Source organism: Dendropsophus ebraccatus, unplaced genomic scaffold (assembly GCF_027789765.1).
Source record: "Dendropsophus ebraccatus isolate aDenEbr1 unplaced genomic scaffold, aDenEbr1.pat pat_scaffold_620_ctg1, whole genome shotgun sequence".
NCBI classification, from domain to species: Eukaryota; Metazoa; Chordata; class Amphibia; order Anura; family Hylidae; genus Dendropsophus; species Dendropsophus ebraccatus.
This window is the reverse complement of record NW_027210219.1, coordinates 70,271-94,845: the sequence shown is the minus strand read 5'-3', so window position 1 is coordinate 94,845 and position 24,575 is coordinate 70,271. Positions and strand designations below refer to the sequence as shown.

The 24,575-nt window shown below is 48.9% G+C and overlaps 9 non-coding genes and 4 pseudogenes across 9 annotated transcripts; all 13 read right to left on the bottom strand.

Moving 5' to 3' along the window:
* Window positions 1-66: 66 nt before the first annotated feature.
* LOC138778096 (U2 spliceosomal RNA) lies at window positions 67-257 on the bottom strand. The gene has a single exon (XR_011360877.1). It is a non-coding gene; the product is annotated as a U2 spliceosomal RNA (small nuclear RNA).
* Window positions 258-1,215: 958 nt separating this feature from the next.
* On the bottom strand, window positions 1,216-1,405 carry LOC138778098 (U2 spliceosomal RNA). Its single transcript, XR_011360879.1, has one exon. It is a non-coding gene; the product is annotated as a U2 spliceosomal RNA (small nuclear RNA).
* Window positions 1,406-2,371: 966 nt separating this feature from the next.
* LOC138778105 (U2 spliceosomal RNA) lies at window positions 2,372-2,575 on the bottom strand (annotated as a pseudogene).
* Window positions 2,576-5,112: 2,537 nt separating this feature from the next.
* On the bottom strand, window positions 5,113-5,303 carry LOC138778095 (U2 spliceosomal RNA). Its single transcript, XR_011360876.1, has one exon. It is a non-coding gene; the product is annotated as a U2 spliceosomal RNA (small nuclear RNA).
* Window positions 5,304-6,277: 974 nt separating this feature from the next.
* LOC138778094 (U2 spliceosomal RNA) lies at window positions 6,278-6,468 on the bottom strand. Its single transcript, XR_011360875.1, has one exon. It is a non-coding gene; the product is annotated as a U2 spliceosomal RNA (small nuclear RNA).
* A 966-nt stretch (window positions 6,469-7,434) lies between these two features.
* On the bottom strand, window positions 7,435-7,625 carry LOC138778093 (U2 spliceosomal RNA). Its single transcript, XR_011360874.1, has one exon. It is a non-coding gene; the product is annotated as a U2 spliceosomal RNA (small nuclear RNA).
* A 970-nt stretch (window positions 7,626-8,595) lies between these two features.
* LOC138778092 (U2 spliceosomal RNA) lies at window positions 8,596-8,786 on the bottom strand. Its single transcript, XR_011360873.1, has one exon. It is a non-coding gene; the product is annotated as a U2 spliceosomal RNA (small nuclear RNA).
* Window positions 8,787-9,740: 954 nt separating this feature from the next.
* LOC138778091 (U2 spliceosomal RNA) lies at window positions 9,741-9,931 on the bottom strand. The gene has a single exon (XR_011360872.1). It is a non-coding gene; the product is annotated as a U2 spliceosomal RNA (small nuclear RNA).
* A 970-nt stretch (window positions 9,932-10,901) lies between these two features.
* On the bottom strand, window positions 10,902-11,092 carry LOC138778089 (U2 spliceosomal RNA). Its single transcript, XR_011360870.1, has one exon. It is a non-coding gene; the product is annotated as a U2 spliceosomal RNA (small nuclear RNA).
* Window positions 11,093-12,054: 962 nt separating this feature from the next.
* Window positions 12,055-12,226, bottom strand: LOC138778103 (U2 spliceosomal RNA; annotated as a pseudogene).
* Window positions 12,227-17,700: 5,474 nt separating this feature from the next.
* LOC138778054 (U2 spliceosomal RNA) lies at window positions 17,701-17,843 on the bottom strand (annotated as a pseudogene).
* A 938-nt stretch (window positions 17,844-18,781) lies between these two features.
* LOC138778088 (U2 spliceosomal RNA) lies at window positions 18,782-18,972 on the bottom strand. The gene has a single exon (XR_011360869.1). It is a non-coding gene; the product is annotated as a U2 spliceosomal RNA (small nuclear RNA).
* A 970-nt stretch (window positions 18,973-19,942) lies between these two features.
* On the bottom strand, window positions 19,943-20,151 carry LOC138778049 (U2 spliceosomal RNA; annotated as a pseudogene).
* Between the last annotated feature and the right edge of the window lie 4,424 nt (window positions 20,152-24,575).

Below are 24,575 nucleotides of genomic sequence, written 5' to 3'. Positions count from 1 at the left end.
GTAGTTTCAGGTGCAGCCGGCTTGTTTCCTTCTTCATTCTTTTGCTCTGTTTTTTGCAAACTCATTAGGGGGTGCACTGAACCTGGAGGCACTGCAATACCAGGTCAATGCCTGGAGAGGACAGAGCAAGCTCTTTTTCCATCTCCCTGTTCTAAAAATCCATTTAATATATGGTCCCCAGATAGGGGACGTATCAGATATTAAACTGATAAGAACAGATACTACACTTGATCTTAGCCAAAAGGCCGAGAAGCGATGGCCACAACGGTTTCCCGAAAACTCCCCTTCTCGGACACCACGTCCTTCTTGTTAAGGCGAAGCCAGACATACATACCCTATTATGCGCTCCACCCTCTCAGATGGCGGACCGGACGTGCTTTCACACTGCATCTCCTATTGCCTAGCACTGCCTCTGTCTTCCTTTCTGCTCTCAAATCTGAATAGCTCCACCCCCCAATCACACTGCGTCTGCTTCCACCTGATGGATGGCAGACATACACGTCTCTGTCTCTGTCTCCGTCTCTGTCTGGCATACATGACATGCAGCTAGCTCTTTGGCTGGCTGTCTCTGTAGCTGGCTGGCTGTCTCTGTGGCTGGCTGCCTAGCTGGCTAGCTTATTATTAGTACCTACCTACCTACCTACCTACCTATCTATCTATCTATCTATCTATCTATCTATCTATCTATCTATCTAATCTATCCTATCTATCCTATCTATTCTATCTAATGTATCTAATCTATCTATCAAAGAACATGGAGGGTGAATTCTCCCAGCTGGAGCCGTAGGCAGGCAGCATCAGCAGGATACATCGGCCGGCCACCAGGAAATCAAATCCAAAGGAAACGGTTTAATAAACTGCACCTACCTTTCCACCTACCTGCTCGGTCGCTTGACCGGCTGCAACTGAGCTGCTTGTTGTGCTGGCAGCTGTGTATAGCAGCAAAGCCTTGATGACATCACGTCCCGCGATGACATCACCAGCACTGGCCCGGCAGCCAAGTTGTAAACAACTCTGCCAGTTGGTTGCCATGGCAACAGAGGCCAGCAAGTCTTGGACAAACAAACTTTTCGTAGCCACACTCGGGCTAATTTTTCGGGGTCGGTCCACCTGCGCACAACACACTCGAGGGATGTTTCTTGCAAAACAGTAGTTTCAGGTGCAGCCGGCTTGTTTCCTTCTTCATTCTTTTGCTCTGTTTTTTGCAAACTCATTAGGGGGTGCACTGAACCTGGAGGCACTGCAATACCAGGTCAATGCCTGGAGAGGACAGAGCAAGCTCTTTTCCATCTCCCTGTTCTAAAAATCCATTTAATATATGGTCCCCAGATAGGGGACGTATCAGATATTAAACTGATAAGAACAGATACTACACTTGATCTTAGCCAAAAGGCCGAGAAGCGATGGCCACAACGGTTTCCCGAAAACTCCCCTTCTCGGACACCACGTCCTTCTTGTTAAGGCGAAGCCAGACATACATACCCTATTATGCGCTCCACCCTCTCAGATGGCGGACCGGACGTGCTTTCACACTGCATCTCCTATTGCCTAGCACTGCCTCTGTCTTCCTTTCTGCTCTCAAATCTGAATAGCTCCACCCCCCAATCACACTGCGTCTGCTTCCACCTGATGGATGGCAGACATACACGTCTCTGTCTCTGTCTCCGTCTCTGTCTGGCATACATGACATGCAGCTAGCTCTTTGGCTGGCTGTCTCTGTAGCTGGCTGGCTGTCTCTGTGGCTGGCTGCCTAGCTGGCTAGCTTATTATTAGTACCTACCTACCTACCTACCTACCTATCTATCTATCTATCTATCTATCTATCTATCTATCTATCTATCTATCTATCTAATCTATCCTATCTATCCTATCTATTCTATCTAATGTATCTAATCTATCTATCAAAGAACATGGAGGGTGAATTCTCCCAGCTGGAGCCGTAGGCAGGCAGCATCAGCAGGATACATCGGCCGGCCACCAGGAAATCAAATCCAAAGGAAACGGTTTAATAAACTGCACCTACCTTTCCACCTACCTGCTCGGTCGCTTGACCGGCTGCAACTGAGCTGCTTGTTGTGCTGGCAGCTGTGTATAGCAGCAAAGCCTTGATGACATCACGTCCCGCGATGACATCACCAGCACTGGCCCGGCAGCCAAGTTGTAAACAACTCTGCCAGTTGGTTGCCATGGCAACAGAGGCCAGCAAGTCTTGGACAAACAAACTTTTCGTAGCCACACTCGGGCTAATTTTTCGGGGTCGGTCCACCTGCGCACAACACACTCGAGGGATGTTTCTTGCAAAACAGTAGTTTCAGGTGCAGCCGGCTTGTTTCCTTCTTCATTCTTTTGCTCTGTTTTTTGCAAACTCATTAGGGGGTGCACTGAACCTGGAGGCACTGCAATACCAGGTCAATGCCTGGAGAGGACAGAGCAAGCTCTTTTTCCATCTCCCTGTTCTAAAAATCCATTTAATATATGGTCCCCAGATAGGGGACGTATCAGATATTAAACTGATAAGAACAGATTTTTTTTTTTTTTTTTTTTTTTTTACCATTCAGAATGGTTTAAAATCGATATAAACAGGAAAACCTGCTCACATCCTTTTCAATACTCCAACCATCTCATCATCATGGTCATTTCACTCAAAAAATCAACAAACATATAAAGCTATTTGACAATATTAAATAAAACTTACCCATATCTATAATAAGTAAAAAAACTAAATTTACTTCAAACGCCTCAAAGTCTCATGCCTCCCTTGAAAGCAAAAAAGGATAATAAATGTAACAAAATACCTGTTTTTGACTCAGACTCCGTTATTCTTTCCACAATATCCGGGGGGACTTTATAGGTCTCGAGAAACCTACTCCCCTGCTTATCCCAATGCGTAGCCACTTTATTATATAACTGGTTTAAAGGAAATTTACTATCTACAGAGTCTATATGATCCCACAATTCCGGTGAAATTAACATGTAGTCCCTCCGTTCCTCTTCTGTAAGACACCTTCCCATCCTCCTCCTTAACTCTGCCTCTCTAGACATTACTTTGGGTGCTCTTTGAATGGCAATATCTTCTTCTTCCTCCTGTTGGGGGGACTTGCCTCCACTTGCACCCTCTGTCTCTCTCTTACTTTTCTTCCCTTGCGGGGAATCACCAGTGCTTCCAGTGGCTTCCTGCTTATCTTCTTGCTCCCTTACTACTTTCTTTTTAACCGGGCAGGACGCATATAGATGTTCCATGCTCCCACACAGGTGACAAGCCTTTTTCTGATCACACGATTCTACTAAGTGACCTTCTTTTTGACACCTTGAGCAAAAGGAAACTGTACAATTTTCCTTAGTATGTCCGTACTGTCTGCATTTCCTGCAAAAAGACTCCATCCCAGAAAAAAACAGATCACCATTGACAGATCCAATCCTAAAACGTCCTGGGGGGACACATAACTTCCCATCTTCCAACATCTTGAATCTTACCAAAAATTTCCATTTCATGGTCCATAATCCAAACTGATTCAAGACTTTTCCTTTCGCCCCGACATCCTCGCAATATCTTCTCAAGAACACGGATATCTCCTCTTCTGATACGTATGGACTATACATCCTGATAGTGACCAGTCTTTCCCTCCTCGGAAAATGAGAAGCAATATCAATGCCATGCAGAATATCATTATTCCTAACACATTCCAGCTTACCCAGGAGATTATTGTGATCCTCTTCAGAACTTAGCACCAAATCATAGATCCCTCGCTTCGGGAACTCCAGCAAGGCCAAGATTTGGCTCCGCTGCAGGCCCAAGAGTTTAAAGAGAACTTCCTCCACCAAAAACGCAAGGCCCAATTCTTTCTTTCTGGCATCCTTCAGCGTAAAACGAACTCCGTTTCTTATCCTGGCATAGGCTGGGACTTCATCCGGCATCGTTCCATCTTCATTAGTCACGTCCATTTTTTAATCACTCCAACGATAAACCCACGGTGCACCTCCCCTGCAGATGCAGGTAGGTGGGATCGCTTCCCGTTGCCTGGGGACTAAGCCGCCTGCCTATAGCAGCAAGGAGGTAATCCTCCAAGGCCGACAGGTCGGGTACCCCAGGCACCTTCTGACCAGATCTCCTGTAGATACTACACTTGATCTTTGCCAAAAGGCCGAGAAGCGATGGCCACAACGGTTTCCCGAAAACTCCCCTTCTCGGACACCACGTCCTTCTTGTTAAGGCGAAGCCAGACATACATACCCTATTATGCGCTCCACCCTCTCAGATGGCGGACCGGACGTGCTTTCACACTGCATCTCCTATTGCCTAGCACTGCCTCTGTCTTCCTTTCTGCTCTCAAATCTGAATAGCTCCACCCCCCAATCACACTGCGTCTGCTTCCACCTGATGGATGGCAGACATACACGTCTCTGTCTCTGTCTCCGTCTCTGTCTGGCATACATGACATGCAGCTAGCTCTTTGGCTGGCTGTCTCTGTAGCTGGCTGGCTGTCTCTGTGGCTGGCTGCCTAGCTGGCTAGCTTATTATTAGTACCTACCTACCTACCTACCTATCTATCTATCTATCTATCTATCTATCTATCTATCTATCTATCTATCTAATCTATCCTATCTATCCTATCTATTCTATCTAATGTATCTAATCTATCTATCAAAGAACATGGAGGGTGAATTCTCCCAGCTGGAGCCGTAGGCAGGCAGCATCAGCAGGATACATCGGCCGGCCACCAGGAAATCAAATCCAAAGGAAACGGTTTAATAAACTGCACCTACCTTTCCACCTACCTGCTCGGTCGCTTGACCGGCTGCAACTGAGCTGCTTGTTGTGCTGGCAGCTGTGTATAGCAGCAAAGCCTTGATGACATCACGTCCCGCGATGACATCACCAGCACTGGCCCGGCAGCCAAGTTGTAAACAACTCTGCCAGTTGGTTGCCATGGCAACAGAGGCCAGCAAGTCTTGGACAAACAAACTTTTCGTAGCCACACTCGGGCTAATTTTTCGGGGTCGGTCCACCTGCGCACAACACACTCGAGGGATGTTTCTTGCAAAACAGTAGTTTCAGGTGCAGCCGGCTTGTTTCCTTCTTCATTCTTTTGCTCTGTTTTTTGCAAACTCATTAGGGGGTGCACTGAACCTGGAGGCACTGCAATACCAGGTCAATGCCTGGAGAGGACAGAGCAAGCTCTTTTTCCATCTCCCTGTTCTAAAAATCCATTTAATATATGGTCCCCAGATAGGGGACGTATCAGATATTAAACTGATAAGAACAGATACTACACTTGATCTTAGCCAAAAGGCCGAGAAGCGATGGCCACAACGGTTTCCCGAAAACTCCCCTTCTCGGACACCACGTCCTTCTTGTTAAGGCGAAGCCAGACATACATACCCTATTATGCGCTCCACCCTCTCAGATGGCGGACCGGACGTGCTTTCACACTGCATCTCCTATTGCCTAGCACTGCCTCTGTCTTCCTTTCTGCTCTCAAATCTGAATAGCTCCACCCCCCAATCACACTGCGTCTGCTTCCACCTGATGGATGGCAGACATACACGTCTCTGTCTCTGTCTCCGTCTCTGTCTGGCATACATGACATGCAGCTAGCTCTTTGGCTGGCTGTCTCTGTAGCTGGCTGGCTGTCTCTGTGGCTGGCTGCCTAGCTGGCTAGCTTATTATTAGTACCTACCTACCTACCTACCTACCTACCTATCTATCTATCTATCTATCTATCTATCTATCTATCTATCTATCTATCTATCTATCTAATCTATCCTATCTATCCTATCTATTCTATCTAATGTATCTAATCTATCTATCAAAGAACATGGAGGGTGAATTCTCCCAGCTGGAGCCGTAGGCAGGCAGCATCAGCAGGATACATCGGCCGGCCACCAGGAAATCAAATCCAAAGGAAACGGTTTAATAAACTGCACCTACCTTTCCACCTACCTGCTCGGTCGCTTGACCGGCTGCAACTGAGCTGCTTGTTGTGCTGGCAGCTGTGTATAGCAGCAAAGCCTTGATGACATCACGTCCCGCGATGACATCACCAGCACTGGCCCGGCAGCCAAGTTGTAAACAACTCTGCCAGTTGGTTGCCATGGCAACAGAGGCCAGCAAGTCTTGGACAAACAAACTTTTCGTAGCCACACTCGGGCTAATTTTTCGGGGTCGGTCCACCTGCGCACAACACACTCGAGGGATGTTTCTTGCAAAACAGTAGTTTCAGGTGCAGCCGGCTTGTTTCCTTCTTCATTCTTTTGCTCTGTTTTTTGCAAACTCATTAGGGGGTGCACTGAACCTGGAGGCACTGCAATACCAGGTCAATGCCTGGAGAGGACAGAGCAAGCTCTTTTTCCATCTCCCTGTTCTAAAAATCCATTTAATATATGGTCCCCAGATAGGGGACGTATCAGATATTAAACTGATAAGAACAGATACTACACTTGATCTTAGCCAAAAGGCCGAGAAGCGATGGCCACAACGGTTTCCCGAAAACTCCCCTTCTCGGACACCACGTCCTTCTTGTTAAGGCGAAGCCAGACATACATACCCTATTATGCGCTCCACCCTCTCAGATGGCGGACCGGACGTGCTTTCACACTGCATCTCCTATTGCCTAGCACTGCCTCTGTCTTCCTTTCTGCTCTCAAATCTGAATAGCTCCACCCCCCAATCACACTGCGTCTGCTTCCACCTGATGGATGGCAGACATACACGTCTCTGTCTCTGTCTCCGTCTCTGTCTGGCATACATGACATGCAGCTAGCTCTTTGGCTGGCTGTCTCTGTAGCTGGCTGGCTGTCTCTGTGGCTGGCTGCCTAGCTGGCTAGCTTATTATTAGTACCTACCTACCTACCTACCTACCTACCTATCTATCTATCTATCTATCTATCTATCTATCTATCTATCTATCTATCTAATCTATCCTATCTATCCTATCTATTCTATCTAATGTATCTAATCTATCTATCAAAGAACATGGAGGGTGAATTCTCCCAGCTGGAGCCGTAGGCAGGCAGCATCAGCAGGATACATCGGCCGGCCACCAGGAAATCAAATCCAAAGGAAACGGTTTAATAAACTGCACCTACCTTTCCACCTACCTGCTCGGTCGCTTGACCGGCTGCAACTGAGCTGCTTGTTGTGCTGGCAGCTGTGTATAGCAGCAAAGCCTTGATGACATCACGTCCCGCGATGACATCACCAGCACTGGCCCGGCAGCCAAGTTGTAAACAACTCTGCCAGTTGGTTGCCATGGCAACAGAGGCCAGCAAGTCTTGGACAAACAAACTTTTCGTAGCCACACTCGGGCTAATTTTTCGGGGTCGGTCCACCTGCGCACAACACACTCGAGGGATGTTTCTTGCAAAACAGTAGTTTCAGGTGCAGCCGGCTTGTTTCCTTCTTCATTCTTTTGCTCTGTTTTTTGCAAACTCATTAGGGGGTGCACTGAACCTGGAGGCACTGCAATACCAGGTCAATGCCTGGAGAGGACAGAGCAAGCTCTTTTTCCATCTCCCTGTTCTAAAAATCCATTTAATATATGGTCCCCAGATAGGGGACGTATCAGATATTAAACTGATAAGAACAGATACTACACTTGATCTTAGCCAAAAGGCCGAGAAGCGATGGCCACAACGGTTTCCCGAAAACTCCCCTTCTCGGACACCACGTCCTTCTTGTTAAGGCGAAGCCAGACATACATACCCTATTATGCGCTCCACCCTCTCAGATGGCGGACCGGACGTGCTTTCACACTGCATCTCCTATTGCCTAGCACTGCCTCTGTCTTCCTTTCTGCTCTCAAATCTGAATAGCTCCACCCCCCAATCACACTGCGTCTGCTTCCACCTGATGGATGGCAGACATACACGTCTCTGTCTCTGTCTCCGTCTCTGTCTGGCATACATGACATGCAGCTAGCTCTTTGGCTGGCTGTCTCTGTAGCTGGCTGGCTGTCTCTGTGGCTGGCTGCCTAGCTGGCTAGCTTATTATTAGTACCTACCTACCTACCTACCTACCTACCTATCTATCTATCTATCTATCTATCTATCTATCTATCTATCTATCTATCTATCTAATCTATCCTATCTATCCTATCTATTCTATCTAATGTATCTAATCTATCTATCAAAGAACATGGAGGGTGAATTCTCCCAGCTGGAGCCGTAGGCAGGCAGCATCAGCAGGATACATCGGCCGGCCACCAGGAAATCAAATCCAAAGGAAACGGTTTAATAAACTGCACCTACCTTTCCACCTACCTGCTCGGTCGCTTGACCGGCTGCAACTGAGCTGCTTGTTGTGCTGGCAGCTGTGTATAGCAGCAAAGCCTTGATGACATCACGTCCCGCGATGACATCACCAGCACTGGCCCGGCAGCCAAGTTGTAAACAACTCTGCCAGTTGGTTGCCATGGCAACAGAGGCCAGCAAGTCTTGGACAAACAAACTTTTCGTAGCCACACTCGGGCTAATTTTTCGGGGTCGGTCCACCTGCGCACAACACACTCGAGGGATGTTTCTTGCAAAACAGTAGTTTCAGGTGCAGCCGGCTTGTTTCCTTCTTCATTCTTTTGCTCTGTTTTTTGCAAACTCATTAGGGGGTGCACTGAACCTGGAGGCACTGCAATACCAGGTCAATGCCTGGAGAGGACAGAGCAAGCTCTTTTTCCATCTCCCTGTTCTAAAAATCCATTTAATATATGGTCCCCAGATAGGGGACGTATCAGATATTAAACTGATAAGAACAGATACTACACTTGATCTTAGCCAAAAGGCCGAGAAGCGATGGCCACAACGGTTTCCCGAAAACTCCCCTTCTCGGACACCACGTCCTTCTTGTTAAGGCGAAGCCAGACATACATACCCTATTATGCGCTCCACCCTCTCAGATGGCGGACCGGACGTGCTTTCACACTGCATCTCCTATTGCCTAGCACTGCCTCTGTCTTCCTTTCTGCTCTCAAATCTGAATAGCTCCACCCCCCAATCACACTGCGTCTGCTTCCACCTGATGGATGGCAGACATACACGTCTCTGTCTCTGTCTCCGTCTCTGTCTGGCATACATGACATGCAGCTAGCTCTTTGGCTGGCTGTCTCTGTAGCTGGCTGGCTGTCTCTGTGGCTGGCTGCCTAGCTGGCTAGCTTATTATTAGTACCTACCTACCTACCTATCTATCTATCTATCTATCTATCTATCTATCTATCTATCTATCTATCTAATCTATCCTATCTATCCTATCTATTCTATCTAATGTATCTAATCTATCTATCAAAGAACATGGAGGGTGAATTCTCCCAGCTGGAGCCGTAGGCAGGCAGCATCAGCAGGATACATCGGCCGGCCACCAGGAAATCAAATCCAAAGGAAACGGTTTAATAAACTGCACCTACCTTTCCACCTACCTGCTCGGTCGCTTGACCGGCTGCAACTGAGCTGCTTGTTGTGCTGGCAGCTGTGTATAGCAGCAAAGCCTTGATGACATCACGTCCCGCGATGACATCACCAGCACTGGCCCGGCAGCCAAGTTGTAAACAACTCTGCCAGTTGGTTGCCATGGCAACAGAGGCCAGCAAGTCTTGGACAAACAAACTTTTCGTAGCCACACTCGGGCTAATTTTTCGGGGTCGGTCCACCTGCGCACAACACACTCGAGGGATGTTTCTTGCAAAACAGTAGTTTCAGGTGCAGCCGGCTTGTTTCCTTCTTCATTCTTTTGCTCTGTTTTTTGCAAACTCATTAGGGGGTGCACTGAACCTGGAGGCACTGCAATACCAGGTCAATGCCTGGAGAGGACAGAGCAAGCTCTTTTTCCATCTCCCTGTTCTAAAAATCCATTTAATATATGGTCCCCAGATAGGGGACGTATCAGATATTAAACTGATAAGAACAGATACTACACTTGATCTTAGCCAAAAGGCCGAGAAGCGATGGCCACAACGGTTTCCCGAAAACTCCCCTTCTCGGACACCACGTCCTTCTTGTTAAGGCGAAGCCAGACATACATACCCTATTATGCGCTCCACCCTCTCAGATGGCGGACCGGACGTGCTTTCACACTGCATCTCCTATTGCCTAGCACTGCCTCTGTCTTCCTTTCTGCTCTCAAATCTGAATAGCTCCACCCCCCAATCACACTGCGTCTGCTTCCACCTGATGGATGGCAGACATACACGTCTCTGTCTCTGTCTCCGTCTCTGTCTGGCATACATGACATGCAGCTAGCTCTTTGGCTGGCTGTCTCTGTAGCTGGCTGGCTGTCTCTGTGGCTGGCTGCCTAGCTGGCTAGCTTATTATTAGTACCTACCTACCTACCTACCTACCTATCTATCTATCTATCTATCTATCTATCTATCTATCTATCTATCTATCTATCTATCTAATCTATCCTATCTATCCTATCTATTCTATCTAATGTATCTAATCTATCTATCAAAGAACATGGAGGGTGAATTCTCCCAGCTGGAGCCGTAGGCAGGCAGCATCAGCAGGATACATCGGCCGGCCACCAGGAAATCAAATCCAAAGGAAACGGTTTAATAAACTGCACCTACCTTTCCACCTACCTGCTCGGTCGCTTGACCGGCTGCAACTGAGCTGCTTGTTGTGCTGGCAGCTGTGTATAGCAGCAAAGCCTTGATGACATCACGTCCCGCGATGACATCACCAGCACTGGCCCGGCAGCCAAGTTGTAAACAACTCTGCCAGTTGGTTGCCATGGCAACAGAGGCCAGCAAGTCTTGGACAAACAAACTTTTCGTAGCCACACTCGGGCTAATTTTTCGGGGTCGGTCCACCTGCGCACAACACACTCGAGGGATGTTTCTTGCAAAACAGTAGTTTCAGGTGCAGCCGGCTTGTTTCCTTCTTCATTCTTTTGCTCTGTTTTTTGCAAACTCATTAGGGGGTGCACTGAACCTGGAGGCACTGCAATACCAGGTCAATGCCTGGAGAGGACAGAGCAAGCTCTTTTTCCATCTCCCTGTTCTAAAAATCCATTTAATATATGGTCCCCAGATAGGGGACGTATCAGATATTAAACTGATAAGAACAGATACTACACTTGATCTTAGCCAAAAGGCCGAGAAGCGATGGCCACAACGGTTTCCCGAAAACTCCCCTTCTCGGACACCACGTCCTTCTTGTTAAGGCGAAGCCAGACATACATACCCTATTATGCGCTCCACCCTCTCAGATGGCGGACCGGACGTGCTTTCACACTGCATCTCCTATTGCCTAGCACTGCCTCTGTCTTCCTTTCTGCTCTCAAATCTGAATAGCTCCACCCCCCAATCACACTGCGTCTGCTTCCACCTGATGGATGGCAGACATACACGTCTCTGTCTCTGTCTCCGTCTCTGTCTGGCATACATGACATGCAGCTAGCTCTTTGGCTGGCTGTCTCTGTAGCTGGCTGGCTGTCTCTGTGGCTGGCTGCCTAGCTGGCTAGCTTATTATTAGTACCTACCTACCTACCTACCTATCTATCTATCTATCTATCTATCTATCTATCTATCTATCTATCTATCTATCTAATCTATCCTATCTATCCTATCTATTCTATCTAATGTATCTAATCTATCTATCAAAGAACATGGAGGGTGAATTCTCCCAGCTGGAGCCGTAGGCAGGCAGCATCAGCAGGATACATCGGCCGGCCACCAGGAAATCAAATCCAAAGGAAACGGTTTAATAAACTGCACCTACCTTTCCACCTACCTGCTCGGTCGCTTGACCGGCTGCAACTGAGCTGCTTGTTGTGCTGGCAGCTGTGTATAGCAGCAAAGCCTTGATGACATCACGTCCCGCGATGACATCACCAGCACTGGCCCGGCAGCCAAGTTGTAAACAACTCTGCCAGTTGGTTGCCATGGCAACAGAGGCCAGCAAGTCTTGGACAAACAAACTTTTCGTAGCCACACTCGGGCTAATTTTTCGGGGTCGGTCCACCTGCGCACAACACACTCGAGGGATGTTTCTTGCAAAACAGTAGTTTCAGGTGCAGCCGGCTTGTTTCCTTCTTCATTCTTTTGCTCTGTTTTTTGCAAACTCATTAGGGGGTGCACTGAACCTGGAGGCACTGCAATACCAGGTCAATGCCTGGAGAGGACAGAGCAAGCTCTTTTTCCATCTCCCTGTTCTAAAAATCCATTTAATATATGGTCCCCAGATAGGGGACGTATCAGATATTAAACTGATAAGAACAGATTTTTTTGATTGAAAATATCTTTATTACAATCAGTCGTCGTCAGGCATACATAAACTGTGACGCAGCACAGTTCAATAAATAAGACACTACATACTCAGCACCATGGTACAACATACAGCACAGGCTCCCTACGCTATACATCATACCACCCGCTACACTAACATTCCAGCATACCTTAACAATCCTAAAACAACAAACAATAAAGCAATACAGACAAGTGATGGGGTAAGGGGGGTGGGAAAGAGGGGGGTAGGGAGGGGAAATCACAGGCCCGAAGCTTTATTGAAAGACAACACAACACAAGGGGAGAGGGGGAAGGAGAGGGGTATCAATCCTCTTCTTCCTGGTCCGATCTGTCCATGATGGAATAGTCTCTGAGCAGGCTGTGGACCAGCCTGCGGCAGTCCAGAAAGGACATCCTCTCCTTCTTCAGAATGAGGCGGTTCCTGGCAAGCCATATAGCGTCCTTAAAACAGTTCATAAGGCGCCAGGCCTCCCGGGTTGCCTCATCGCCGAAATTCCCAGGGAACAGGCCGTACAGCACCGCGCAGTGCGTTAGCCTGTTCCTGGGCACACAGTCACTGAGTTCAAGTTCCAGGGCGTCCAACAGGCCCTGAGCAAACGGACACTGCCAAAAGAGGTGCGAAGATGTTTCCTCCACGAAGGGGCACCGGGGGCAGTACCGCGTTTTGCACAGGTTGCGGGCATGCATGAATGACCTCAAAGGCAGTCCCCCCTGAATGGCCATCCAAGACAAGTCCTTGTGCCCGTTGGTCAGCTTTGCCGAAGCCACATTTGTCCATACAGTCTCTGCGGTGGCCGCAGCGAGCCCTGGAACGAGCTCCATAGAGTCCTGTGCTCTGATGAGCTTGTGGACAGTTTTTGGCTTCCACAAGTCGGGCTTGAGTCCCTCCAGTTGGTGTTCCCTCACAAACTTGACGACGCCCCCGTAGAACCAGGGAGTGTGCCAGTTGTAAGGGATGGAGCTGTCCCACTTGTCCCAGCTCAGACCCCTCCAGAGGGGGAGGAGGAACAGGCGAGACATGGACCTGCCCGCAGAGCCATTCTTCTGTTGCAGAGTCCTCCGCACACAGTCACATACGAAGGCTGCCCGCAGCAAGGTAGGGATATCCGGAACACCTTTACCGCCCTTGCGGGGTTCCTTGTACATCACGGAGCGCTTCACTCTGTCCATTTTGGAGCCCCAGATGAAACAAAACACGGTCCTGGTGATGGCCCTGCAGACGGTGACATGGGGGGGCCAGGCCTGTGCGGTGTACTGGAGCACAGGCAGAACTTCGTTCCTCAGGACCAATGCTTTGCCCTCAATGGTGAGGTGTCTGAGGCTCCACAGCCCGATCTTCGTATTGACCTTAGCCAATCGCTCTTCCCAGGACTTGAGGGCCGCGCCTTCCTTTCCGAACCAGACTCCAAGGATCTTGATGAAGTCCGGTTTGATGGTAAACGGGAAGGGGGCGGAGGAAGCCAGGTGCCACTCCCCGAAGAGCATAGCCTCCGACTTCCCGCAGTTGACCTTTGCCCCTGAAGCCTTTCCGAACTTCTCGCAGGTCTGGACGAGTGCGGTCACCGAACGCTGGTCAGCGCAGAAGACGGTCACGTCGTCCATGTACAGCGAGCACTTGACCTCGTGTCGATCGGGTCCGGGTACGGTGATCCCTCTGATCTCTCCGTTCTGCCGTATAGCCTCCGCGAAGGATTCTATAACACAAACAAAAAGGAGAGGTGAGAGAGGGCAGCCTTGTCTGACCCCAGAAAGAACCGGAAAGGGGTCAGTCTTCCAGCCGTTCACCAGTACCCTGCTGAAAATATCAAAATACATCACGTTAACAAAACGACAAAACATATCACCAAGTCCTAACCTACGCAGTGCCCTGCCCATGAACTCGTGAGAGACCCGGTCGAAAGCCTTCTCCTGATCAAGGCTGACCAGGGCCGCGTGTGCACGGCGGCTTTGGATGTAATGGACCGTGTCCCTCACTAGGGCGAGGCTGTCTGCGATCCTGCGGCCGGGAATGCCACAGGTCTGGTCCAGATGGACGACCCGACCGATGACCTTCTTCAGCCGGTTGGCCAGCACCTTGGCGAGGATTTTGTAGTCCACGTTCAAGAGAGAGATGGGACGCCAATTTTTCAAGTCACATCTCTCCCCCTTCCGCTTATACAGGATCGTGATCATACCCTCCCTCAACGACGGAGGCATTCTGCCCTCCACCACCATCTCCTCGTACAGCTCCAACAGGTCCGGGCAAATGAGATCCCCCAGCGCTACATAGAGCTCCGCTGGGAGACCATCACTGCCCGGGGTCCTGCCAGGCCTAAAGGATTTAGCGGCAGAGAGCAGCTCCCCCACCGTCAAGGGGGCGTCCGTGGCCGACGCACCTGCGGGATCAACAACGTTAGTGATACCTGACAGGAACTCGTCGGCCACTTCGGAGTCGGTGGTCTTCGGGGCGTAGAGGCTGCGGTAGAAGCTAGTGACAACCCCCATCACGTCCTCTTTGCCCTTCCGCAAACTTCCGGTCTCATCCCGCAGCTCAGTCAGGGGCGTGTGGCCGGCGTGGAGTTTCCTGAAAAAGAACGAGTTACATTTCTCACCCTTCTCCAGGTTCTCCACCTTGGAACGGAAGACGATTCGCTTGGATTCCTCCTCAAAGTGCCTTTGCAAGCTCTTTTTGGTCTCCTCCAGCTCCTCCTTCACGTCCCAGCCGCACCGGAGAAGGTCTTGCAGTGACCGCAGCTCGCGCTGCAGCCTCCTGAAGTCCCTCTTTCTTCCGCACGCCTGTTGACGACTCTTGGCCTGAAAGAAACTGCGAAATTGAACCTTAACAAATTCCCACCAATCACTAACACGCTCAAACATACATTTATCGTTGCGCCATACGATGTAGGCCTCTCTAAGCTCCTCCAGAACCTCCTCCTGAGCCAGTAGAGCACAATTCAGCTTCCAGGAGCCTGGGCCAGATGGGAAACCATGGCCCAGAACCCCTTGAAACAGAATGGCCCTGTGGTCAGAGAAGAAGCAGGGAACCATAGAGTGCCTAGTCTGCCTGACTGCTCGAGAGGCAAACACAAAGTCAATCCGAGAACGGAGCGAGCCATCGGGGCGGCTCCATGTATAATTAACAGAGCCGTTCCCGATGGACCCAACAACGTCCTGCAAGGATGCTTCAGTCACCATCTCGATGAGCAGTTTGGATGTGACATCCAACTTGACAGATGTCCCAGAACTGCGTCCGTCCGCTTCAATGGGGCAGTTGAAGTCCCCACCCAACACTACAGCCCTGGAGGTTGCGAGCTGGGCCCGCAGGGCCTGGAATAGTTCCAGACGCGCACCCTTCTCAGGAGAGGCATACACATTGATGAGCCTTACGGGCTCCCCCGCCCAAGAGCCGTCTGCAATTAGCAATCTGCCACAGACAAGCTCCTGAACAGAATCAAGTGTAAAGTTGCCTCCCCTGATCAGGATGGCGACCCCTGCGGACTTACAGTCGCCCCCGCCGGACCAGTAGGAGGGACCGTGGGACCACTGCCTGGCCAGATGGTTGTAGGACCTAGAAGAGGACAGAGCACATTCCTGCAACATATACACATCGCACAACTGAGCATTTAAAAACGAAAGAACTGTCTGGAATCTAGACCTATCTCTCATACTCCGCACATTTAAGCTAAAGATGGAAAGATTAGCCATGGGGAGAAAAGAAAAGGGTTAGTCACAGACTCATACGATACCACTCCGGTCGGGCGGATCCTCTTCTTCGGGGCCCGCCGGCCCGACCCATTCCCGTATGCACTCCTCCAGCGCCTCTTTCAGGTGTGCATTCTCTGGGACGTCCTCGAAGTCGAAAGCCTCCGGTTCGTCGACCAGATTCTCCACCACCTGATCCATGTCGCTTTCCTCCGGGAGGTCATCTTCGCAGACCTCGATGATCTTTTTCTTGGAGGTCTCAGCCGATGGGCTGTCCCTCACTTTCCTCTTCCTGTCGGGAACCACTGTGGGGACAAGAGGGGGAAAATCCTCCAAGGAGAGAACCACAGCAGCGGGAGGAAAGGTTAGTGCTGCTGGGTTGGGGGAGTGGGGTGGGAGGGTGGGGGTAGGGGCGGGGGACAGGGGACCCACTGAGGCAATGGGATAGGGGAGGGATTCCTCAGTGGGGGTGGGCGGGGAGGGAGAGGGGGGAGGGGGGGAAGGAGGGGAGGGGGAAGGGGTAGGGAGGGCGGGGGTGGGGGGAGGGTTAGGGGCCGTCGTCCTCTTACCCTCCTTCTTCTTCTTCTCCTTCTCCTTGGGCTTCTGCGCTGCTTGGGCTACGGCCGGCTGCTGGCCGGTCGGAGCTTTGGCAACCACGGATGCCCACGTTCTCTTTTCCCTCTGGGGGCAGGCCCTGTAGCTGTGGTCCGCATGGCCGCAGAGGTTGCAGGTTTTTGCCTTCGGACAGTCCTTGGTCCCATGCCCCGGCACTCGGCAGACTCTACAGGAATCTTCGCTGCAGTCCTTCGCCTGATGACCCTTCTTGCTGCATCTCCTGCAGATCTGCGGCATATCCGGGTAATAGATGAAGCCTGGAGCGTCACCCAAAGAGAAAGCCTGAGGCAGGTGCTGGAAACCGTCGTCCGATGACTCATCCCTGTTGAGCCTCACGACCACCGACCACTTGCCAGTCCAGAATCCAAGGCTGCTCAGGATCTTGGAGGGTTCCTTGACCACTGTGCAGTACCTTGCAAGGAATGTGGCGATGTCCTTGCCTGGGATGTACGGGTTAAGGATTGAAACCGTCACCCGCCTCTCCTCCCTTTGGATTAAGCAGTTGCTTACAAAGCGAGAGAAAGGGGATTCGGGCCTCGCTGCCTTTACCGCCTCCCAGTACCTCCTGCAGGTGTTGAAGGAGGCAAATGTCACATAGAAGATCCCCGAGAAGAAGAAAATGCTGAGGGTTTCAGCCTTGGAGAAACCCTGGTCCAGGACCATCTTCTTAGCGAACACATCCTCAGACATGTCCGGCTCTCTACCATCCACCTTCTTCAGTCGCATGGCCACCGTAGTGCGCATCCAGGGCCGCAGTGTAGGGACGCCTGGATCCGCAGCCTTGCTGGTCGTCGGCTGAGCTGGGGCGGCAGAGGAAGAGGCATCCACGACCCGGGCCTCCTGGCTCTTCCTCGCTTCCTTCTGCTGGGTCTTCTTCATCTCCGGTGCTGGTGCTGAAGAGGCCATCGCTTCTCCCGGTCGAGCTCTTTCCTGGTGGGCGGAGCTATGCAGATCCTCGTCGAAGGGGGCGGAGAGATGCAAATCCTCGTCGCCGGCTTCTTCGGGGTTCAGCGTCGTCCTTCTCGGGGTTCCGGGGCGTCTTCGTCGATCGTTCGTCGGCAGGCGGGATCGAAGTGGTTCTCCGGTCAAACCGTCGGGCACAGGACAATCGAGCAGCAGGCCGAGAGGAAGGTTCACTCTCGTTCCTGGGGAATAGCCCTACACCCAATAGCTGCAGTGAGCTTAAGACGAATTAAATCGCCGATGCCCAAAGGCCGAGTGCAGGGGGTACCCCAGGACCTGAGCCGTCAAGTCAAGGCAGTTCAGTAAGACAAGATACTACACTTGATCTTAGCCAAAAGGCCGAGAAGCGATGGCCACAACGGTTTCCCGAAAACTCCCCTTCTCGGACACCACGTCCTTCTTGTTAAGGCGAAGCCAGACATACATACCCTATTATGCGCTCCACCCTCTCAGATGGCGGACCGGACGTGCTTTCACACTGCATCTCCTATTGCCTAGCACTGCCTCTGTCTTCCTTTCTGCTCTCAAATCTGAATAGCTCCACCCCCCAATCACACTGCGTCTGCTTCCACCTGATGGATGGCAGACATACACGTCTCTGTCTCTGTCTCCGTCTCTGTCTGGCATACATGACATGCAGCTAGCTCTTTGGCTGGCTGTCTCTGTAGCTGGCTGGCTGTCTCTGTGGCTGGCTGCCTAGCTGGCTAGCTTATTATTAGTACCTACCTACCTACCTACCTACCTATCTATCTATCTATCTATCTATCTAATCTATCCTATCTATCCTATCTATTCTATCTAATGTATCTAATCTATCTATCAAAGAACATGGAGGGTGAATTCTCCCAGCTGGAGCCGTAGGCAGGCAGCATCAGCAGGATACATCGGCCGGCCACCAGGAAATCAAATCCAAAGGAAACGGTTTAATAAACTGCACCTACCTTTCCACCTACCTGCTCGGTCGCTTGACCGGCTGCAACTGAGCTGCTTGTTGTGCTGGCAGCTGTGTATAGCAGCAAAGCCTTGATGACATCACGTCCCGCGATGACATCACCAGCACTGGCCCGGCAGCCAAGTTGTAAACAACTCTGCCAGTTGGTTGCCATGGCAACAGAGGCCAGCAAGTCTTGGACAAACAAACTTTTCGTAGCCACACTCGGGCTAATTTTTCGGGGTCGGTCCACCTGCGCACAACACACTCGAGGGATGTTTCTTGCAAAACAGTAGTTTCAGGTGCAGCCGGCTTGTTTCCTTCTTCATTCTTTTGCTCTGTTTTTTGCAAACTCATTAGGGGGTGCACTGAACCTGGAGGCACTGCAATACCAGGTCAATGCCTGGAGAGGACAGAGCAAGCTCTTTTTCCATCTCCCTGTTCTAAAAATCCATTTAATATATGGTCCCCAGATAGGGGACGTATCAGATATTAAACTGATAAGAACAGATACTACACTTGATCTTAGCCAAAAGGCCGAGAAGCGATGGCCACAACGGTTTCCCGAAAACTCCCCTTCTCGGACACCACGTCCTTCTTGTTAAGGCGAAGCCAGACATACATACCCTATTATGCGCTCCACCCTCTCAGATGGCGGACCGGACGTGCTTTCACACTGCATCTCCTATTGCCTAGCACTGCCTCTGTCTTCCTTTCTGCTCTCAAATCTGAATAGCTCCACCCCCCAATCACACTGCGTCTGCTTCCACCTGATGGATGGCAGACATACACGTCTCTGTCTCTGTCTCCGTCTCTGTCTGGCATACATGACATGCAGCTAGCTCTTTGGCTGGCTGTCTCTGTAGCTGGCTGGCTGTCTCTGTGGCTGGCTGCCTAGCTGGCTAGCTTATTATTAGTACCTACCTACCTACCTACCTACCTACCTATCTATCTATCTATCTATCTATCTATCTATCTATCTATCTATCTATCTATCTAATCTATCCTATCTATCCTATCTATTCTATCTAATGTATCTAATCTATCTATCAAAGAACATGGAGGGTGAATTCTCCCAGCTGGAGCCGTAGGCAGGCAGCATCAGCAGGATACATCGGCCGGCCACCAGGAAATCAAATCCAAAGGAAACGGTTTAATAAACTGCACCTACCTTTCCACCTACCTGCTCGGTCGCTTGACCGGCTGCAACTGAGCTGCTTGTTGTGCTGGCAGCTGTGTATAGCAGCAAAGCCTTGATGACATCACGTCCCGCGATGACATCACCAGCACTGGCCCGGCAGCCAAGTTGTAAACAACTCTGCCAGTTGGTTGCCATGGCAACAGAGGCCAGCAAGTCTTGGACAAACAAACTTTTCGTAGCCACACTCGGGCTAATTTTTCGGGGTCGGTCCACCTGCGCACAACACACTCGAGGGATGTTTCTTGCAAAACAGTAGTTTCAGGTGCAGCCGGCTTGTTTCCTTCTTCATTCTTTTGCTCTGTTTTTTGCAAACTCATTAGGGGGTGCACTGAACCTGGAGGCACTGCAATACCAGGTCAATGCCTGGAGAGGACAGAGCAAGCTCTTTTTCCATCTCCCTGTTCTAAAAATCCATTTAATATATGGTCCCCAGATAGGGGACGTATCAGATATTAAACTGATAAGAACAGATTTTTTTTTTTTTTTTTTTTTTTTTTTTTAAACCATTCAGAATGGTTAAAAGCGTAAAAAAACAGCATAAACTGTTTCAAGCCGTAACGCTTATTCCACCCATTTCATCATAATGGTCACTTTATCATTTTAAACACCCAAAAATACAGTGATATTACAAACCAATATAACACCTATACACACATATTTACATAACTATTTACATATAGTACATACTTATTTACATTAATCAATACTAAACTTTTACCAAAAACTTCCATTTCCTGAACTTCCATACTCCCTCACTGTCTATGTCACCACCATGCTGCTTATCCCACAAATATACTACATATAATCTGGACAAAACTAATCTCACACATTCATTAACTGACACAAACTTTCTTTTAAATACCCACAGATTCCGCACATCCCATAAACTCTCCATCACACACGCCATAATCAACCACATCACTCTCTCCTTAATCTTACTAGAAGCACCCATACCAAACATCGCCACTCTCCAGTCTACAAAAGTCACACCAGCCAACTCCCTACATAAACCCCCTACACCTTTCCATACATCATACGCATAATCACAGTCCCACATCACATGTCTCACAGACTCACTAGACCCACAACCATCTCTTGGACACACCTCATTTCTAATCAAGTCACGCTTTTTCTGCACCTGTCTTACTGGCAAAATATCATGCAAACCCATCCATACAATATCACGCTGTCTATTTGACATTCCACCTGTCTTCATTTTCTTCCACACACTCAAAGCCTCATCCGCTCGCATACCACTTATATTACACACCCGCTCATTTGCATGCATCTTCTCCATCACTTTCCTTTTATCCTTGAAATCACTCACCGGCACACTTAGCAAATCAAACTCAACCACAAACTTCTCCACCTTCATATACCATATAGGACACTTAAAAGCAACTGGCACTCTGGCATCCCTTTCAACCCATTTCAATCCATACAACATCCATCCAGCCATATATCTTACCATACATCCTGCCTTATTCCCTCTACCCAATAACACAGTCATGACTTTAATATAGCTCAACCCCAAAAACACCTGAAAATTTGGAAATCCCAATCCCCCATTCTCACATGACTTATACACATACTCTCTCTTCAGCTTCTCCATTCTACTCCCCCACAAAAAAGTGAAACACAACTTCTCAGCCTTTCTTACATTCTTCACAGAAAAAGGAAACACATTCGCACAAAAAAGCAAAATTGGCAAAACAACCGCTTTCACAACCAACACCTTCCCCACCAATGTCAATTCTCTTGTCCTCCAAAAATTCAACTTTCGTTCAATCCTCTTTCCACACTCCTCCCAACTTTCATTCCCTTTCAAATCGTCATTAAACTGTACACCCAGAATCTTAATCGCCCCCACTTCACACGTTACATCTTCCATCCTGACACTCTTGTCCCCAAAACATTTAAAAACACACTTATCCCAATTCACCTTAAATGCAGACGCTCCACAAAAGAAATCTAATAACAATTTAGCCCTGTTCATACTCGCCATGTTATCACTCATAACCACAATATCATCCATGTACCCCAAAACCTTCACATTTTTACCAGCACTCCCCGGAATCAGCAAACCTCTCATCCTCTTATCTCTCCTAATACTACACAACAAAGGCTCAATCACACTTACAAACAAAATTGGAGACATAGGGCAACCTTGCCTGACTCCAGAATTTACCCTCACTTTTCTACTCAATACACCATTCACCAATACCTCACTTGTCACATCCATATACAAGCATTTCACAATATCCACAAACCTCTCAGGAAAGCCCATTTTCCCCAACACCTTAAACATAAAATCATGCGCCACCCTGTCAAAAGCTTTCTCAAAATCCACAGCCAAAACCATACACTTCTGTTTCCTATCCATACAATCCCCAAACATATCTCTTAACAAAAACAAATTATCTGTCATACTCCTACCTGGAATCGCACATACCTGATCCTCCCCAATCACCTGATCAATCACATCTCGCATACGTCCAGACACAATCTTACTAAACACCTTGTAGTCCGTATTCAGCAACGTAATTGGTCTCCAATTCCCCAAACACTTCTTATCTCCTTTCTTATGTATCAGCACTACCACACCTTCCTTCATTGACTCACTCAATCTACCATTCTCCCACATATATTGACACACCTCCACCATATCCTTTCCCACAACATCCCATACTTTTACATAAAACTCAACAGGTATCCCATCTTTCCCAGGCGTCTTATTTTTCCTCGCACTCATTACAGTTTTCCTAACTTCCTCCATGCTAACATCCTCACATAACCACTCACTCTCACTCTCCTTAAGCTTACTCTCCAGACTATCTAGCACCTCACTCTCCAATCCCTTATCTGTCCATTTACACCCATACAAATCACCATAATAAGACTCCACCTCTCTCAGCACATCCTCCCCAGAAACACAATCTCCTTCTTTATTAATCACCACATCCATATCGTTCTTCTTCCCACACACCTTTTTAAAGAAAAAACTCGTACATTTCTCATTCTTATCCATATATTCTACTTTCGATCTATAAATAATCTCCTTCCCTTTTTTCTCCATAACCTCTTTCATTTCCTTCCTTGCATCCTCCAACAAATCACTTACATCCACACCACACATACTTATCTTATGCAACCAATTCATTTTGATATTTAATTCATTAAACTTATCCCTGGCCATGGCGGCTTTTTTATAGCCCCATCTCTTAAAAAATATCTTTATCTTCCCTTTCATCCAATCCCACCATTCTAGTATACATCCAAAATCATTCTTCCTGACTTCCCACCTCCCATACGCACACTTAAACTCTTCTATCACCCTAACATCCTCCAGCAAACTTGTATTTAATTTCCACACACCCTTCCCATACAACCCCTTCACCTCCCACTCTAAGCAAATACTCAAATACACATGATCCGAAAACCCCACTGCATCTTGGGAAAAACTTACACAATTTGCATTCTTAGTCACATACATGCGGTCTATCCTGGACTCCACCCCTCCCCTATCTGCCTTATATGTCGCAGGTGGTGACTCCCCCAGGTGCAACACAGCTGCATCCACTAATGCAAAATCTGCCACAATGTGCTTCAGCCTCCGCCCTGTTACATCCATTTTACCACCCTCTGTTAAACAGTTGAAATCTCCCGCCAAAACCGTAGGAGTTCTCCCAGGCAGGAACAAAGCAAGTTTCTCTAACAGTTTTAACCTATCCTCTTTTTTTGTAGGACAATACACATTTAATATTCTTACACGTATCCCCCTAAAAACCACCACCGCCATAATACACCTCCCAACCTCCACCACAGTATAACTTTCAAACTTCATACTCTTATCCCCCAACAAAATCCCCACACCATCATTCCTATTCACATCCGAACCAGACCACACACACTGCCCATGCGGCCACTCTTTTTCACTCAAAGATTCATTTATACCACATTCTTGCACACAATATATTTCGGCTCTCAGACTTTTCAGAAAGTCAAAGACCGCTACCCTCCTAGTTTTTGACCGGATTAGCCGTACGTTCACGGATACGACATTAAATGTAGCTTTGGGCGCCATGTTTTAATTCGACACGCCAGCGGACCACAGACACCCCACCTCTCCTTCATCCTTTGTCTCCTTGAAACTGGCAGCCTGATGTAAAGGCCAAGGTCCCGGCTTCGTCTAAAAAAGGCACATCCATGGCAATAGCTGACTCTGGGTAGACAGGACTCACACCACCTTCGCTCATTACCGGAGACTGCGCCACTCTAGCTCTTTTTGGAGCCAAAACTAAAGCCTCCTCTAATGGCCTAGAGGCTGAAAAATCTCCCTGGCCACCACCACTTGCCTCCTGGACCTCCATGGAGCTCTCTGCCCAGGAAAGCGTGGGAGCCTCAGGGGCAGTACCCCCAATCTCCCCCTCTCCCTGCACCACAGAAACTTGAGGAATCTCCTCTTCCACCTGGGTAGTCTTCATTATGGCCGCGACTCCCATGTCAAAACTCGGCTCACCCACATTCACTGTGGGTTCTTTCCGGGGAACCTCTCCACCGGCCGCTTCCGCATATGATTTTATTTTCTTCAAACCACAATCTTTAAATGCATGCCCTGTTTTGCCGCACACATTGCAGACAATAGGGTTGATACAGTGCCTGGTAAAATGGCCCTGTTGCCCACATCTGCCACACTTCCTCTCCTCCACCACACAATCTTCCATAGTGTGACCAAAAATCTTGCACTTTCTACAAAACATTGGTGCACCGGGAAAAAATAAATAACCCCTGTCTCTGCCAATGGAGAAATTCAGAGGAGGGTACAGCAAACCTCCTGGGCTGTTAGGGTCTTCTTTAAAGATAACAAAGTATTTGTACTTGCCCGTCCACAGCTTCTCACTATTGAAAACTTTATGTGAGTACCTTACCACTTCGCAATATCTGTGCAGCA